We start from the raw sequence: 19,790 nt of genomic DNA, 5'->3' as shown, positions 1-19,790 counted from the left end.
CAATGTACACGAGTAAAATGTTTCACATTTATTTCCAGTGGCAGACAACAGCATCTCATGAGAAATTCCAAGTTTCTTCATTTAGTACACACCCTCAATATATCACAAGGTATTAATAACATGTAGAATGTGTACTGAACCGGTGCCCAAGTGCGCTGTTCCCGCCGGATCCAAGCCTCGGCTCGCCGAGCCTCCACGCATGCGCGTCTGGTGCCCTCAGCCCGCGCAGGCGCGCGAGCGCTCACACGGCTTCGCGCAGGCTCAGGGCCGCATCTGCTGAGTCCGGTTCTTCGCGTAAACGGTTCTCCGCTGTAAACGGCCGTTTCTCGCCGTCCTGCAGCCTCCTGCAGCTCCTCAGGTGGGCGGCGGCGCTCGCCTGGGCCTGGTCCTGTGCCCAAGCGCTTCCGCCTGTGCCTCGGCGTGGTCCGCCCGGACGAAGAGGTGATGAGCTGTCCTCTCTCCAAAGTCCCAAGGGCTGGGGGACTGAGGTGGGATGAGGCCTGCACCGAGAAAGGGACAGAAGGAGCAAGGTAGGGAGCTGGGGGACGGTGGGGCCTAGAAGGGACGGTTGGGGGAGTAGAGGGATGGTGGGGACCCTATGCGGAGGGCGGCGGCCATAGAAAGGATGGTCACGTGGCCTTATTAGTGCCAGCAACGTGGCCAAGGTCCATCTGGTTGACATTTATCATGTTTATGAAAATTTCTACATGTGATTGTGAAGTTCTGTTGATTGTAATTCTTAGTTCTTGTCTACTCGTCAATACGTTAAATACATTGAGTTCTGGGTAATTGCAGGTAGCAGAGTTTGATGCAGGGCAAATCAACAAAAACTTACTGGTTTGAAAAACAACCATTTTATCTCTTTGTGATTCTGTGAGTCAGCATTTTTGGCTGGGCTGAGCTGGGCAGTATCTATGCTGGTGTCACATGGGAGCACAAGTGAGGCATTAGGCTTCGGGTTCCTTGACTGAGGCTGGTTCCTTAGGAAGACTTCACTCACGTGTCTGGTGGTTTGTGCTGGCTCTTGCACAGGGCATGTGTTTCCAACAGGCATGCCCTCGGGCTTCTTCCCCAAATGACAGTATTCCAAGAAGGCAAACTTTGTTGTGCAACTACTTTTCAGAACTATGATCATATCCCTTTTACTCGTGTCCCATTGACCAAAACAAGTGAAATGGCAAAGCCCCCGGGGTCATTGTAGGAGGGAACTACATGAAGATGTGGATACAAGGTGACGTGTCATTGGGAACCATTACTGGAAAAGTGTGCTGCAATTAATATACATTATGTGCACTTTTTTCCTATAAATCATTGGCCAAAAATGTTAGTTTGCAGATGCTTTTCTTCCATGAAGTTTAGGTCTATAAAAGCAAGAGGTGTTCTAGTGGCTATACTATTGTTAGAGTCCTATATAGTACATATGTATTAATAGGAACATAGTTAATACCACCCAAGTATTTCTCTATAAAGTCAATTTTAATGAGGGCACAATGTGCCTTTTTTTGATGTACTGTAATTTATTCAACCATCCTTAAAATTTTTAAATTATTTCTTCACAGTAACATTAATTGTTACTAAATCACTAGCAAGTCAATATTTTTACTAACCTAAGGATTAATCGTGTGTTTAATCTCTACCAATGAATAGAATTGTGGATGCTCTTTTGATGAGGTCTTTCCTGCCCTTGCTCATGTGTAAGAGTCTCTTGCCCCACAGCCAACCTCATTTCCTTTTGTTTTTTCCAGCTATTGTGTAGAGCACTTTGCACAGCAGACTCTAGGAGCAAGTGTCACCATTTCTCTCATGACTGCCTCCATTCACCTTCTCTTCCAGAGTCCTCTGTGTTTTCAAGAGCAAAGAAAATGTGTACATCTCTGGTAAGTTGTTTGTTTATTTATTCCTCAACTTATTTTACATTTTATTTTAGGAGCTTTATAGGAGTTTAATTAAAAATGGAGAAATGTAAACAAAATTCCCCATCAGAGAAATACACATAAGCAGGATAAAGTTGACATGTTGATAAAGGCAGGTTACAAGTCCTTATTGCCATCTAAGTTGAATGCAAATTGGTCTCTGGTCTTTCTGATACCATGGCAAAAAGAACACATTTATTACATGATTGGAATTGACCCTAAGAGGAGAATGATAGAGTTTGGATGTGTTTTCCCCACCGAAACTCATGTGGAAATCTGATCCCCAGTGTGGCAGTGTTGGGAGCTGTTTGAGTCATGGGGGCTGATCCTTCAAGAAAGTATTAATGCTCTTCCTGGGGGAGGGGTCCTGAGTGAGATCTCGCTCTATTACTTCCCACAAGAGCTGGTTGTTTAAAAGACCGTGGCACCTCCCCCCTCTCTCTCACGCTTCCTCTCACCATGTGATCTACTTGTACCTGCTGGCTGCCTGCCAGTTTCCGCCATGAGTAGAAGCAGCCCAAGGACCGTACCAGATGCAGCTGTCCCAGAATCATAAGCCAAATAAACCTCTGTTCTTTATATATTACACAGTCTCAGGTATTCTGTTATAACAACATGAAAATGGACTAAGACAGAACATGCTAAATTCTCATAGGATATGAAGTCTGAAGCAAAGTCTTTATTGGTCACATAGGTGATGTAATGGACAGTGTTTTACTACTGACCTGGAAATTAACAGGGTTCTGCAGTGGTAATGGTTACCTAGTGCTAAAGCACAAATCAGTTAGAAAGGTTTTTCTGGAATTAGTAAAATACTGTGGTCCCAAACAGCCCTTGCAAGTCCCCACCTGTTTCGTGGATAAAACCTAGAATGTGTGGAGGATAGAATCTACTGCAGGTTTTTTGGGGGTGTGGGGAGGACTATAGGGAGATTCGAACCCTTGACCTTGGTGTTATAACACTGAGCTCTAACTAGCTGAGCTAACTTGCCAGCCCTTTTATAGTTTTTTAAATAACTGCATACATTTCTCTCAGCTGGTCTGTATATGCAGGTTGTACCACAGCCAATCCAAATGTTATACTTTCTGATGAGTATTTTCATTGCTAATTTGAACTTTACCCAATTCAATGTAGTCTTAGTTCATTTCTTCAGAAGTTCACCAGTAACTTAAATCGGTGTCCAATCCAAAGACTGCTTATTTGCTTTATTTTATTTGAATCTTCTGCCATATTTGAAATTACTATCCGTGATGTCCTGGAAATACTTCTTTGTTAGTGTATTAGTCCGTTCTGTGTTGCTATAACAGCATTACCTGAGACTGGGTAATTTATAAAGAAGAGAGGTTTATTAGGCTTACGATTCTGGGACAGCTGCATCTGGCATGGGCCTCAGACTGCTTCTATTCATGGCAGGAAGTGGCAGGCAGCCGGCGGATACAAGCAGATCACATGGCGAGAGGACGTGAGAGAGAGAGAAGGTGCCAAGTGTCTTTTTAAGCAACGAGCTCTTGGGGGAACTAATCGAGCAAGAACTCACTCATTAATCACCCCTCTCCCAGGGAGAGCATTAATCCATTCATGAGGGATCTGCCCCCATGACTCAATCAGTTTCCAACACTGCCACATTGGAGATCAAATTTCCACATGATTTTTGGCGGGGACAACACATCCTCACTTGGGGGTGTTATCCGGCCCATCTACCGAGTGACATGAAAGGCTGCTAGTTTTGATTGGGGCCCAGAGCAGGAGAAGGTTCTGCAACAGGTCCAGGCTGCTGTGCAGGCTGGTCTGCCCCTTGGGCCATATGATCCAGCAGACACAATGGTCCTTGAAGTGGCAGTGGCAGATAAGGATGCAGTACGGAGCCTTTGGCAGGCCCCTATAGGTGAATCACAGAGGAGACCCTTAGGATTTTGGACCAAAGCCCTGCCATCATCTGCAGATAACTACTTTCCTTTTGAGAAACAGCTCTTGGCCTGCTACTGGGCCTTAGTAGAAACTGAATGCTTGACTATGGGCCACCAAGTTACCGTTGTGACCTGAGCTGCTCGTCATCTCAAGTTCAACAAATCCACAATGAAAACACATGCACCATTCTTCCCATATAAGAAAGGTACTTCAAAAGTTTCACGGAAAGATTCGTCTTATCTTTTAGTTCTATTTTCCGAGGAACTTTATGAAGCACCCTCATATATAGTATTACTACCTGCTAGCCTTGACCCAAACCACCAACAGGGGATTATTCCTGGTCTCCTCCCTCTCTCTCAGTTGCTGTCTCATCTGGCATCACATCCTGCTACTTTTGTTTCTGTGTTTTTAAATGTTTATTCTAATGGCTACATGCAGTGCCCATAGAAGGGTAGGAACTTTTGGTACTCAAAAGTGGATATAGTAACTTTCGTTTTTAACATTAGAAATGTCACTCTTGGCAGAACCTGAAGGGCATGTTTGCTCAGTGATGAGATTCTGTGCCTCCTGAGCTGTGCTACTGACAAGTGACAGTCATAGGAGTTACCGGGATACCTTTGAATGAGAGTCAAGAGAAAAACATGCAAAGAATAAAAATAGCACATGATTTAATCTTTTGTACCTTTTGCTGTGTATACTTCAGTAATTTTAGCAGTAGTTTGTACTTATACAGAATTATAGGTTTCTAGCTCAAAAATGGCTTTTCATATTTTCAAACTCTAAAGATTATATCTAATTCTGTTATTTCAGCTAATCACTCACTTAAAAATTAGTAGGGTAATATAAATGTATGCATCAATGATGCATTAAAACTGTGGTTAATAGTTGGATAAAAACAAACTTTTTTGTGAGAAATTATACATAACATAAAATTTGACCCTTTAATCATTTTTAAGGTTACAGTTCAGTGGCATTAAGTATGTTCACATTAATTTGCAACCATCACCACCATCCATCGACAGATATTTTTCATTTTTCCCCAAATGAAACTCACTATTCATCAAACACTAAACTCCTATTCCCCTGAACTCTGGGACGTGGCAAACGTTATTCCACTTTCTATCTCTGTGAATTTGTCTACTCTAGGAGCCTCACGTAAAGTGGCATCTTACAATGTTTGTCATCTTGTGACTCACTTATTTCATGCAATATAACATCTTCAAGATTCATCCATATTGTAATGAAAATTAATTTTACTTTTTAAAGCTCAATAATATTCTGTTCTTTGTATTGAGAACATTTTGTTCATCCATTCCTCCTTCAGTGGACACTTGGGTTGCTTCCACCTTTTGGCCATTGTGAATAATGTTGCTATGAACGTACATGTACCAATGTTTGTTTTAGTTCTTGCTTTCACGTAATTTGGGTTATGCCTAGCAGTGGAGTTGAAGGATCCTATGATAATTCTATGTTTAGTTTTTTTCAGGAATCTCCATAGCATCTTCCACACTTTATATTCTCACCAGTAATGCTTCAGGATTGCAATTTCCACATCCTTGCCAACCCTGCTGTTTTTTGTTGTTTTTTTGTGATGGCCATTGTAATAGGTGTAATGTGATACTTTATTGTCATTTTGTATGCATTTCTCTAATGACTAGTGATGTTGACTATCTTTCCATGTGTTTATCAGCAATTTGTGTATCTTTTTCTGTCCATTTTTTAGTCCTGTTTTTGAGTTGTAGGGTTTATATATACATTTTTTTTTCCAGATATTAATCTCTTATGAGATACATGCTTTGCAAATATTCTCCCAGACTTAGCGGGTTGCCTTTTCACCCTGTAGATAGTGTCATTTAATGCAGAAAATATTTTAATTTTATACAGTTCAACTTATCTTTTTTGTGGTTGTTGTTGTTGTTGTTGTTGTTTAAGCTTTTGGTACCATATTGAATCAATTATTGCCAACCCCAATGTTATACAGAATCTGTGTGTTTTCTTAACCAAACATTTTAAATTCACAGTCGTAGTTTGGCATCATAACATAAAATATGAGATTATTTTTATTCATTTATTTAGAAACTAATCTAAATTTCTTATTTTTTATTTGGTTGTCCCATCTGTTACTGAGAGGAGTATTAATTCTCTATTTATAATTGTCAATTTGTCAATTTCCCACTTTAGTTCTGTTTTTTGTTTCAGGTAGTCATGTGTCACATAATGGTGTTTTAGTCAACAGCAGAGCACAAATATGACAGTGATCAAAACAGTACTCTATAACATACCGCTTAGGTGTGTAGTAATTTATATTATCCAGGTTTGTGTAAGTACACTCTGTGAGGTGCACACTATGACAAAATTGCCTAATAACGCATTTTTTGGAACATATTTCAGTTGTTAAGCAACACAAGTCTTTACTTTGAGGCTCTGTGTTTAGGCACAGCCACATTTATAATTGTTGTGTTATCCTTACATATGATCCTTTTATTATTGTGAAAGTGTTTTTTATTTCTGGTAATATATTTTGTCTTGAAGTTTCCTTTGGCTACTACTAATATTTCCACTTAAGCTTTTTGGATTAGTGTCTGTGGAGCATATCTTTTTCCATTTTTTTAGTCTGTTTGTGTCTTTGTATTTAAAATGTATCTCTCTAGATAGTGTGTTTTTGCATCTTACTTTCCTATCAAAGCTGACAGTCTGCCTTATGGAAAGTGTTTAGTCCTATTTCATTTAAACAAATTAATAATAAGGTTTGATTTGGATCGATCATTTTGCTACTTATTTTCTGTATGTCTCATCTGCTTTTTGATCCTCTGCTTTTCCTTCCCTAACTTATTTTCAGTTGATTAAATATTTGTTAATATTTTAGTTTGGTTCATCTATTGGCCCTTAAAATAATTTAAAAACATAACTTATTTTAATTTTGGTAAACACACATAATATCAAATTTATCATCTTAACCATTTCATAACATTTATGTGGTGTTCAGTATACTCATAGTGTTTTGCATCAGATATTCGGAACCTTTTATCCTGGAAAACTGAAACTCATACCCATTAAATGTTGACTCTCAATTTCTCCCTCCTTTTAGCTCCTGACAACCACCATTCTACTTTGTTTTTCTAAAAATTTTACTCATATCAGTGGACCCATAAAATATTTGTCATTTTGTGAGTGGCTTATGTCACTTTTCATAGTGCCCTCAAACTTCCATGTTGTAGCATACGACAAGATTTCCTTTCTGTTTAAGGCTGAATAACATTCCTTTGTATGTATATACCACGTTTTGTTTATGTATTGTGGAGGGTACTAGCATTAATAAAACACATGTATTTCACAGGGCTTTAACCTTTAGCCTAGTAGGGTCACAGTCCTTAGTGTTAGAAGGGCCACAGCCCTATAGTTGGTTGTTGCTGTATATAGGCAAGTGATTGACTTTTGTATATTAACTTTGTGTCTAGCAGTCTTGCTGTGATTACTTATTACTTAATTCCTTGTGATTATTTCCTTTTTAGTGTTTTGATATGATGGATTAAGTTAATTTATGTCCAAATATAACCCAGCCTTGTGTGTTTGGAATAGATACCACTTTGTTATGTTGCATAATTCTTGGGTTTGCTAATATTTTGTTGAGGATTTTTGCATGTATGTTTATGAGAGGGATAATGGTTTGTAGTTTTCTATTCCTGTCATATCTTTGTCTGGTTTTGGTATTGCGGTAGTGCTGTCCTCATAGATTAAGTTGAGAAGTATGTCATTTTCTGTTCTCTGAAATATATTATAGGAAATTGGTGTAATTTCTTCCTTAAATTTGGTGGAATTCACCAGTGAAAACATCTGGGCCATGTGCTTTTTCTTTAGAAGGCTATTATTCACTCAATTTTCATAATGTAAGCCTATTCGGATGTGTATTTCTTGTGTGTGTTTGGACAAATTGTTTCTTTGGAGGAATTGATCCATTTCATCTGTGTTATCAAATGTGTGCACAGAGAGGTGTTCATAGTAGTTATTATTCTTTAATGTCCACAGGATCTGTAGTAATATCCTGGTACTGCTAATGTTAGTAATTTCTGCACTGTGTCCTTATCTTTTTAGTTAGCCTGGGTATAGCCTTATAAATTTTACTGATCTTTTTAGAAAACCAGATTTTTTGTTGTTGTTGGTTTTCTCTGTTGATTTCCTGTTTTCAATATTATTTATTTCTGCTCTAATTCTTAATTATTTTATCCTGTTTTCTTTTGATTTAGTTTGCTCTTTTTATTTCTAGTTTCCAATGGTAGAAACTTAGATTATTAATTTTAGATGTTTCTTCTTTTTAAATATATGAATTCAGTGCCGTAAACTTTTTTAATGAACTGCTTTTCTTGTATTTCACAAATTTTGATAAGTTGGGTTTTCATTTTTATTTAGTTAAAAATTCTCTTAAATTTCTCTTGAGATTTTTTTGGGGGCCCATGTATTATTTAGAGTTGTTTGGTTAAATCCCACTCTATTTCCAGATCTAGTTTGATGGGTTTCTTCTCCCATCACTGAATATTTGACTCCACTCTCTTCTTGCTTGCATGCTTTCTGAGGAGATGGTGGATGTAATTCTTCTGTTACTCTCTGGGTAAGGTTTTTTCCCCCTTTTGGCTTGTTTCAGATTTTTCTTTATTTTTGATTATCTGTATTTTGAAAATTATATTCCTAGATATAGATTTTTGGCCTTTATCCTGTTTGGTGTTATCTTTCCTCCCTGGATCTTTTGTTTAGTGTCTGACATTAATTTGTGGAAGAGCTCAGACATTATTGTTTCAGGTATATTTTTTTCTCCCTTTCTTCTGTTATTCTCATTACTATATGTTATATCTTTCATAGTTGTTCATAGTCTTTGAATATTATGTTGTGTTCTTTTCATCTTTTTTTGTGTGTGTGTCTGTTTTTTTTATTTTTTGAGCGGTTTTATTGTTGTTGCTGTTTGTTTTTGGCTTTTCAGTTTTTGTAGTTTCTCTTGACATGTCTTCAAGCCCAGGTTTTTTTTTTTTTTTTTTTCTCAGCTGTGTCTAGTCTACTAATAAATCAATGAAAAACATTTTTTACTTCCGTTACAGTGTTTTTGATCTGTAGTATTTCTTTCTGGTTCTTTATTAGGACTTTTTCTCTCTGCTTACATTGCACATCTGTTGCTGAATGTTGTCTGCTTTATCCATTTATGCTCTTAACATATCATCCCCTGATGATTTCAACATCTTATCCATGTGTTGTTTTGATGCATCACTTCAAGTTATGCTTCTCGTGCTTTAGAATGCCTTGTAATTTTTTTTAGAATGCCTTGTAATTTTTTTAAATAGCCAGACATGATGTGCTATGGAAAGGAAGTGCTGTAATGTATCTTCAGTAATGTGTTCATAAGGTGTGCAGAATGGGAAGCTGTATTAGCTTGTTTTGGAGGCTATAACAGTATACCTTAGAGTGGGCAGTATATCAACAACAGAAACATATTGCTTCCAGTTTTAGAGGCTGGCAAGTTCATGATCTAGGCTGTAGTAGATTCACTGTGTGGTGAGGACCCATTCCTCATGGATGGCACCTGCTTTATGTCCTTCCATGGTGAAAGGGGCCAAGAGGCTTTCTTTGGTCTTTTTTATCAGATCACTAATTCCTCTCTGAGGGCTTTGCCCTCATGGCTTAATCTCCTCCCATAGGATCCACCTCATAAATCCAGTGCATTGGTGATTAAGTTTCAACACTTATAAAGTTAATTTTGAGGGGACACAATGTTTAATATGTTTAATAATGTTAATTATGTTAATGTTTAAAACTGTCGATTTTGTGGGGATACATTCAGACCATAGCAGAAATGTTTTATAGTTCTATCATTGTCTCATTCTCTTAATGAGCCTCTTTCTTTGGTCTGTCAACTTTATAAGTGTTTTTTCATTTGTTTTTTCTTTTTCCTTACATGGGACAAGATGTCTGGAGTGGGCCAGAATTGGGTATTTCCCTTCTTGGCTGGAGTTAGTTATTTCCCTTTACCCAGGTTGAGTAGGCTCTGATAATAGTACAACAGGTTAGGCTCTCAAGAAGTAGTTTTTCTTGAAGCCTTGTTAAGAAGAACAGAGTGTTCTGGCATATTTCAAAAGAGTTTGCCTCTTCCCCTCTCACAGGTGGAAGCAGGAGGGGAATTTTCTTTATTATTTCCTTTAGAAACTTGGTGGAGTTCTTGGAGGTGAATTGCACAGTATTTTGGTGGCCCATTTATGACTGGGTTCCCCTGGAGTTTTTAACTCTGAGTAGTTTGCACTGAGCCTCCAGCAATGTGTCACTCACAAATCAGGTTGTCCTGATCCAGCACTGGTTTTCATGGTGGTTCCCACTACTAAGTCTTCTTCTGTAAGCTGTGACTATGGATATTTTCCTGTCTTCCTCTCTAATTGGGGACAGTGGTTTGCCCTGTGTCCTTCCCTTTCACAGATCTAAGAAGAGTTGTTAGTTTTTCAGGCTGTTCAACTTTTTAGTTGTTGTTGGGATGGAATGGTGACTTCCAAGCTTCTTATGTGGAAAAATAGAAACCTAAAATATATTTCTAAAAGTCCCTTCATGATGTCTTTGATAATCAAAGAGTTATTTGGTGTGTGTGTGTGTGTGTGTGTGTGCGCGCGCGTGTGTGTGTGCGCGCGTGTGTGTTTTCTTTCAATCTCTTAGGTTCATTCATTCTGATGGCAGCTTCGGGTTCCACTGATATTCTGATACTTTCCAAATCTTTATCTTGAGGTTTCCAAATCTTTAGCTTCAGATCTATCTCCTGAACCGTGGAATCATATATCCAATTGCTATTTGGACATTTCCACAGAGATTTCAAATGTAAAGTGTCTGAATCTGTGTCACTCTGCTCATTATATTTTTCTCTTATTTTCCAAATTTCACTTTACAGTGCCAGTACCTAAGTAGCTGCCATAGCCTTGGATTAAAACTCTTCTTTATACCCTCTGCAGAACAAATTTCTACCACATTCTGTTTGTTTCTGCTTTTTTGTTTTTTGTTATTTGTTCCCTTTTATAGGATTACTTCCCACTTCTCTGTGTTTGCTGCTCTGTGTCCTGATGTATGTGGTCATCTCTTACCCTGTTTTCTTCCCCTCTGAGTCTCCCTTGCCTTTTCCCATTCTCCTTCTAGTGGATGAATGTTAAAATGCAAATCTAGTAATATAACTTACCTGTTCTTATAGTGACTCATTATTTATACCCTTGGTTTGGAAAGTGTCAGGGTTTACCTTGTAGTGGCTGTCGAGAGCCGTCCTGCAGGCTACAAGGGGGTCCCGTGTGTGTGGCACAGCTCCATGGAATTTCTTGTTTGTTCACCTTTGGTTGCTTGACAAGGCTTCCCAGAATTAAACAGCCTAACCTTTTGGCTTAGTATGGCTTTGGGAAATTCCCTGGAGTTTCTCAAAGGACATGTTAAAATACATCAAAATTAACTGGTTTATTTAAAGGGCATTGTCACTACTAAAGGTGTTTTTGATGCATGTTCTTGGTATGGGTTGATCAGTTTAATTTTATTATTAATCTTTTTTGTTAGTGATGTGTGCATGGACCCATTGTGGCTGTGGTCATGTTCTTGTACGTGTGGAGTGAAGTTATTATGTTGGATTTCTATCCACATCCAACAGGGAGGTGGTGGGTCTGAGTGCTGTGGTGTTTACAATTATTTGATCATCAACCAGTTACAGATTTCTTTGTTTCTCCCCACTCCCACAGTTTCACTTGATTTACCAAGAACGTGTTCTTTCCTTGGTAACAATAAAGTGTGTTTTTGTTAGTTTGAGTAGGATCATTTAACCTTTCACTTTGTCCCCTGTGCTGTTCCCGGAGTCTGTTGGCAGGGAAATAAAAGGTATAAACATTGTGATTTTGTTTATAAATTAAAATGATCAATATAAAGTATAAGCAATATTAAATTGTCAAACATAACTAATCAATGTTATTAAAATCAAGTATAGTAAGTGTAAGATTAAAAAAGGGTTAAATTGTAAGTTTAAAAGGTTAAGAATTATAGTTTAAACTAAAAGTGTGACGCTCTTTAAAGCCAAGCATGCTGCTATTGTATAGTTTCCTGGCCACAAGCCACAGGCTTTGGGGTGAACTGTTGATGCATGAGTAGATGTTTGTGTCACAGCATGAGAGCCTTGGAACGTTTTGACCTTTCTTTTTCAATAGAAACAAAACAAGAAATGTTCTGATTAAAAGATAAATCATCATGTAAAAGGTTAAGTAAAAAATATATAAATAAAGCAAGATTCTTATGGTTGTTGTCCACTGATGCACTAGACATCGTGGTCCGTGTCTTTTCTTTCCTCGCTGAAGCCACACCACCTATTCAGGTCCAACGAATCCTGCGGAGCTGGTCTTGGGCAGGTGGACACAAACAATGCTTTCGCATGTAAGAAATACATTTTGGGATACCTTTGTATGTGCTTTTCGTTTGTAAGTAATTAAAAACAATTAGTGAATAAAATGTTTTCTTGTTTAAATTGGGCCAAATATTTAAATGCAGAATCACTCCATAATCACTTTCTTCAATATTGCATTTGTCTGTCATCTCAGCACAGCATCATTTACCTAGACACGGTGTTGTGTGTAGTTCCATTAGTGCATTGTATGTTCCTTGTGCTGTTGTGACTTAACTCTTGCTACTACCTCATATTCGTGAGAACACATGGTTCACATGGAAGAGCTAAAACATCTTTTGTCACTTCAGTGAACAGCAAACTGAATATGAAGCAGAACAATATTTTCTCCTTCTTTCTTATCCCTGTCTGTATTGAACTTTTGTCTAAATTAGTTCATGTAACATAAGATTTTAGGCATGTGTTTATACTTATGTCTTCATACCAGATCGTAAGCTCCTTAAAGGAGCAGGACTTTATTCATACTTTTATCACTAGCAACAAGAATGATCCTAGACCTATAAGGTAAGCTTTGTAATCATGTTTTTAGTAATTAATAAATTATTAAAAGGCAGAATGTGTCTTCTGTGATTTTTCTTTCTCCCACCATGTCGAGTACAAAGAAGCTGCATCTTATGTAACACACCTATGACACACACACACATAGAAGTTTGCCCCTCCCAGGTTCCTGTTATGTGATCCAGGGCTGATGATTTGAGTTGAGGAGAAATCTGTCATTACAGGGATTGGTGTCGTTTGAGGATTTGGCTGTGGACTTCACCTGGGAGGAGTGGCAGTACCTGGATGATGCTCAGAGGAGCCTGTGCAGGGATGTGATGCTGGAGACCTGCAGCAGCCTGGTGGTGTTGGGTGAGTGAAACTCCATAGTAAGTCCTAGGAGCACCACTTTCTTCTTTGTTGATAAATATGGGAACCACTTATAGGGTTGAATTCTATTTAGGTAAGATTCCATTTTGTGGGGAATGTGAGTGGAGAATGTAAACGTCATCAGTCTCTAACTGGCCCCTTCATTGCACAGCTTCTGAAGCCAAGCTCTTGGACTAATATACCAATCCTCATCCCTCACCTTTGATTTTTAAGTCTGTGTTCTGTCCATCACAAGAATCCTGTTTGGTGAGTTTAGCAAGAAGCCCCCTATCCTTGATGTCCCCTCTCAGTAATGTCCCACGCACTTACCGCCTCACTGTGTTCGTTGGCTGTGAACCCCCTGCGGACCCTGCTATATTCAGAATCGAGCTCAGTCCTACACGGTGGCCTCTTTCCCCTATTGCAGTAGACCCACGTGACATCTGCCTTTACCACCTTTAACTCGTGTCTGCCTTGGTTGATCTTAAACAATAACCTCTGGAGGAGATCGGAATATGTCACCCTAGAATATGCCACTTTGACATTAAGATTATTGTGAGCTGGAGGAAGCTGAGAAAAACACGGACACAGGAAGAACTCTCTGCCTTCCCTCTGTTTTCCAGATGACCCTTATCTATTATGTTTCCTTATGTATTTGCCTTCCCACAATTTACCAGCAAGAAGCCCAGACCTCCTCTGCTTCCCTTTGTCTAGTCACTTACCCACAATTTATCACCTGTTGTTAGAATGGCTGTAAGTCCCCACAGTTTTTAGCTATTCATGTTTTTTGGTTTTTTGTTTTAACATCTGTGAAGCCCCCATGCACATTATTTAAAAAGTCAGCATCAGGACGGCCAGTTATCTCGGTTGGTTAGAGCGAGGTGTTATGACACTGGCTTAGATCCCCTCACCAGCCAACCACCAAAAAAAAAGAAGAAAGAAAAGAAAAGAAATCAAAAAACATTTAACACCAAATGAAATATATAAGGTTTTCTTCTGTTAAACTGTCTTTTGTCAGTTTAATTCACTGAGAGTATAGGAAAAGGTTTTTCTCCCCTACACCTCAGAAAAATAAATACTACAAACATAAGACTTTTCATTTGAAAGTTTATTCATATTTTTCCTACACCCAGTTTTGTAAATTTCAAATAATAGTTGTTTGATTTGGAATTAGGGTTTCCATCCCTCAGACTCATGGTGGCAAACATGGACGTAAACAAAAATAATTAAAATTAAAATCATACAAACTTCACAAAACCAAATAAGTAGAAAAGAGCTAGATATGCTGCCAGTCGCGCGCTGGCTCCATCAGGCTGTCGTGGGTGAGGTGAGACCCTGATATCCGAGGCCTGTAAGGCCCGAGTGCTTTCAAGTGGGGGCATATTTTCCCAGGCATTTGGGAGGCCACCCTGGTGGCAACCTGCAGGCCACATAGGGCTCACCAGTGTGCAGCCAAGTGCTGTGCCAAGCACCCCTTAGTGCTTGTGTGGTGGATTTGGAACTTCCACTGTTTGACAAATTGTCACTGTTGGGCTGGATCGCAGACCCCTCTGCCTCGTCCTGTGCAGGTCCAGAGTTAGGTAAGGGAAAGAAAAACCGAGCAGCTGCCAGCAAAGTGGACATGCTTTATTCTTCAGACACGAGCTCCACCAACCAGCAGTTCAGAGCCGCTGCCTTCCATACTGAAGTACACAACAGTGGCAATGAGCCAAGGGGTGCCCGGGCACATGCGCACTAACTCTACTCTTACGTCACTTATTTACAAAGGATGTGCCGAGTCACACCCAGCTGGACATGAGGCGAGGGGGCCCGACCAAACCAACTCCACTTCCCCTTCAGAGCAGTCTTCCACGAGGGACACCTACACACGTGCCACCACTCAGCTTGACAAGGCCCTTGAGGTGATGGGGCCATCACGGAGGCAGTGCCAATGGCTGTGACAGCAGTCTGAAGGGAGTGGGGGGCTGTGTGGCCAGCACAGGTAGTCAGAGGGGTCCCGTTATGAAGTCCCTCCCTTGTTACACTTGCCTCAGGTCTGCATGAGCTTGGCTGGGAAATGAGACACCAGCCCCACTAAACATTCTGCCACACAAGGCCTGTCCTGCCTGGGCTGGTCAACACTTTGTTCAGGAACATCCCCTCAGTGTCTATGCTCATGGCTGAGTTGTGGACATACACACTTGTTGAAAAGCTCTGGCTCAAGGGTGACCAGATCAATCTGCCATATGGAAGGTGGGCCAGACCCACACCTGCATGCTCCTCCCTGTGGTGACCATGCACAGCCATCTCCCTTCCACCTTCAAGTACTTGTTCTGGGCCACCAACTCTGCCCAGTCACTTCCTAAGAAGCCTGAATGGCAGCTGGATGCTCCTTTGAATCCCAACGGGCTGGGATTTGGGGGCAACCTCCTGCCCAGCAGCCACATACTCGGCCCCTCCCTGTACCTCCTCACTGTTACACTGTGACCACGTTTCCCCCTTCATCGCACTCTGTGGTTCCCTGGGAGGGAGGCTCCTTGGTGGCCCCCAGCAGGGGTGTGTGACACCTGCAGAGTGATGAAGAATGTGGGAACCCGGGTGGCCAGTCATGACTAGGATCATCCCCCAAGTTCAGGAAGGGGCCGAGGGCAACAGAAGCAGGGGGTCCAGGTGCCCTTGTCCAACCTCTAAATGCCCAGTCTTATGGAAAAAAATGCTGAGTGAAGATACGAGACAAAACTCTTTGTAGATATTTATTCTACTTCAAATAACAGAACCTGACAGCCCAATAAACAGTGATAAAATACTCTGCAATATAAATACAACTTACAGAAATTTCTATCAACAAAACCTAAAGAAACAAACTTCATTTTTACATTTGTATATTTAGACAAAAAAACTCTTCACAACATATTAAATATTGGAAATGACACCTACTTCAAGGTAATTTAACCTAGTGACACTTGGGGTCACAAACACCCCAAGTAGATAAGTTCTCCATATTTCCATAACTTAAAATTGTGCTATGAAGGGAAAGTCTGTAGTGATGTGTAATGCAACAGACTCCAAAAGAACATGTGAAATTCTCTAATTTTGCATCTGAAAAAGTAAGTTTAAGAAAATATAAAAATTATCAACATGTATTTTGTACAGTCAAATAAATTAGCCAGGTTTTCTCTATTTCACACTTCAGAAGGGCTTGAAAAATACAACAGGCAATATCCTGTACTTCACAGTGAAAAGCTTTCTATTTAGTTTGTAGTTTTTTAACTAATAATCACTATTTTCCCTCGCTCGGCGAGCTGTGCATCCAAGGCTCTCTCCAGGTTCTGCTCTTCTTCAGGGCTGTGTGGCTGATCCTCCTCCTCTTCCTCTAGAGCCTGAGCCTTTGAGAACTGACCCGAACTGCTGAACAGTCGGATCTGGCCAAGGAGCTGTGGACACCCCGTCGTCTGCCTTGGTGTTGGAGTCCTGGTGGAAGGAAGGAAGAGCTCCGACAGACTCCTTGGCAGGGAGCTCAAATGATTTCTTCTTTCCGAAGAGAATTTGGAAGATGGGTTCCAGTGGTGAAGCTGTTTTCCACATATTTGACACGACACAGGAAGTTGCTGTAGTGACTGCTGCTCGCTTAGATGAGGCTCTGTCAATCCGGGTAGCTTCTGGCTTGATGGATGACTGTATTTCTAACACTGATGTTTCTGGAAGAGAGGGTGGAGGCGGAGGGTGTGGTGCCGACAGCGGTGCCTGCAGGGTACCGGGGACACTTGGAGGGCTTCTCCTCAGACCGCGGGGCTGCGGTTATCTTTGGGTAGATGGAAATGTCCACTTCTTCCTGTTGAAGTCGGGGCCGTTTCTTCTCAATCCTGTCTAACTTTCCAGCACTTGAAGGACGTTTTATTTTATGACAGATTACTAACCCAAGGATTATATTTGGACGTGGTGACTCAAGACCTGAAAACAAAATATTTGTGTGAATTTTAGAATCTAAATCCAGTTTTCATCCTTCAGAGGTAAATTTTATTAAGGGCTTTCACGTGGGAAATCCTGTGGGAAAATAAAGCCGAGTGTTTGAGGAGCTTATTGCAAAAGAACGAATGGTTCCCGTCCCACGAAGTCACCACCAGGCCTACCCAGCCCTGATGGTGGCCGCTGAAAGGGAGGGATTAGCCCCCTAGCCACCAACTACAGAACCAAGCGCCCAATTCACGAGTAAACTCACCCCAATTGTCAGAACTTGTTACATGTTTCATAAAAAATTACACGCAATGCTACAGCAACAGCACGGTGGAGGCGGCGGGAAGGGCACTACAGCAATGACTAACATTGTTAACCTAAAGGGATCAAAAGTGCGTGTGGACCAGCATGTCTTTTAAACAAACGGATCTCAGATACGCTCTTATGTGCCTCTTGTGACATATCCAGAAGGTAACAGCCCTTTTTGTCATTCACTTATGAGTTGCAACACACAAGTTGTGTTAATGATTAAGGACCAATTCAACTCAATTTACAATGACCAATAGGATCATAATCAGTAAAGCACAAAAACCATTAGGTAAAAATTCATTAGTTTCTGGTACCAGAATTACAATGAATGAAATAATAATGCTGACTGAAATAGCTAGAGTAGATGTTTGAGGCTTAGAAAAAAATTCAATGAGCATTAATTTATCAAAAACTTGCTCATGTTTGAGTGTTTGTAAACACAGGACTTGTGCTTAAGTAAAGCGCCAAGGCATTCAGCACACTGGTGGGGAAGGACAGTCACACGGAGACAGACTGGGAGCTTTGGGGCACAGCACCAGTTTACAGAATAGGTATTTGTTAAGAAACGGTTACCCCAAAAATCCTAAATTGTGACAACTTACATCAGGAATTTCCCATAATGATCCCCCACGCCCACACTCACTCCATCAAGAATTCCCAAAGGGGAACTAACTAAACAGCCAAGTCACAAACAGTAACTTACAGAAAAATCATTCACGAAGGACAGAATATTTGTTTCAATAGCATAAGGATACAGTCAGTCAGATTGTATAAATTCAATTTACAGATAATATACAGGAGGTAATCACACATTTTTCTTACAACTTAAAGCAGTTCTAAGATTGTCCTGTTCTTTTTGTGATTTAGAGATGATCACACATCACTTCACAGTGTTTTCATAGTTTTAAATGTTTGCTGTGAGTCTTCCAAAATTCCAGTACGGAATTGATTACCGACAGCTGAGCACACGAGGGCAGGTGGATGTCCTGCCCGCCACTTAGGAGGAGGACACCAGGTTGAACTCGGGCAACCCGGCCTCCGCAGACTGACGCCGTTTTGCTCCCCTCCCTGCTTAAGGGTGTCCTAAGGTCTCCTGCTTGACAGGCTGCTGTGTAAGAGATTCATGTTGAAGGCACCCCTGGGTGAGCTGTGATCACAACATATCCTAGTACCACGCCACCCTCCTCTCATGAGAACTTTCTTTCTGTCAAAACGTCCTCTCCCTGCCCCATCTGGTAACAGCAGTGTGTCAGCAAAAGAAAAGGCAAAGGAGGGGATAGCATGTGGCGTCTGGCCACCACACTGAAGAGCACTTCCAAAATTTCCTGCTTGGCCAATGCGAAGAGCAACTTATCAACTTAATTTCCTAATTAGCATTCATTATGGGTATTTTATCTTCAAATACTACTTCTTTCACCGTAATAGCTATTTACCGAATACTTTATAGCTAATTTAAACAGACAGTTTTGGGGTTTGGTCAATTGTTAAATCAGCTATCACGGCCTTTGTGGACCAAGTATCTGCTGCAGATGGTCCCAGAGCTTTAGTACAGGTTTAACTGCTGAGCACATTCGGACCTACTGAGTCACAGCTGAAGTTCTGTCTGTGGGGCAGCTCTGTAAGCCAGGCTCTCTCCCTACAAACTTGGTCTCAGGAGCAGAAGTAGGAGTGGGCTTGGCCGGGGTGGTGGTGGGGCACTGGACGGCAAGGACTGGGGGGTCTTTGCATGGGGAAGTCACCAGGGACTACCTCACTCAGGGAAAGGCTCAACTTCTAAAGGGCTAACCTCAGGGCTCTTGCACAAATCAAGTTTCTTGCATGAATTAACTGCGTGTGCTGGGTTAACTATTGTTAAACTCAGGAAGACACAGTCTCTGTAAGGTGCTTCTCTCCAACTATCTTTTAATACCTTAATATGCTTATTGATGAAAAGAATTAGTGTATCTCAGCCCTGACAAGCTGGCTTTGACCTTTGTTGTCATATTTATCATAGGTGACGTTACGTAATATTTGTGTTGGTCTTGAAAACAGCGAGCTGTCTAGAGATTGGCATCTAATAAGCAGCTGGTTTTTTAGATACTTTCAACTCTCGCCCATCTCATCTGCACACACTGGGAGATGATCTAGTGAAGCTCCACAGTTTTGAACATCCCCAGCAAAATTCCCAAAGATTTCAAATTTAAATAGGCCTGTCCCAAAATGCATACTCCTATCTTGAGATAGTCAAGTCTTATCACCTCACTCACATATTTATGTCATGTTACGGTTCCATGAATATTTGAAATATAACTAGCACTTGGAAATAACTTATATTCCTGGAAGAAACAATAAAACCGTAACTTATATTCATGGAAGAAACAATAAAATTCACTTATCTCGGACCTTAGAAGCAATGCTTACTGAGATGAAGGGACTTGTCTCAAATTTAATGATGCTCT

At 40.5% G+C, this 19,790-nt stretch overlaps 1 long non-coding RNA gene across 1 annotated transcript; it reads left to right on the top strand.

Annotated features, from left to right (window-relative positions):
* The first annotated feature begins 368 nt into the window (after positions 1-368).
* Positions 369-17,148, top strand: LOC134376776 (uncharacterized). Its single transcript, XR_010023418.1, has 4 exons — positions 369-530; positions 1,746-1,877; positions 12,987-13,113; positions 16,467-17,148. It is a non-coding gene; the product is annotated as an uncharacterized LOC134376776 (long non-coding RNA).
* Positions 17,149-19,790: the final 2,642 nt, after the last annotated feature.

Source organism: Cynocephalus volans, chromosome 4, assembly GCF_027409185.1.
Source record: "Cynocephalus volans isolate mCynVol1 chromosome 4, mCynVol1.pri, whole genome shotgun sequence".
Taxonomy (NCBI): domain Eukaryota; kingdom Metazoa; phylum Chordata; class Mammalia; order Dermoptera; family Cynocephalidae; genus Cynocephalus; species Cynocephalus volans.
Note: the sequence above shows the minus strand (reverse complement) of the source record. Positions and strands in the feature narration are given on the sequence as shown.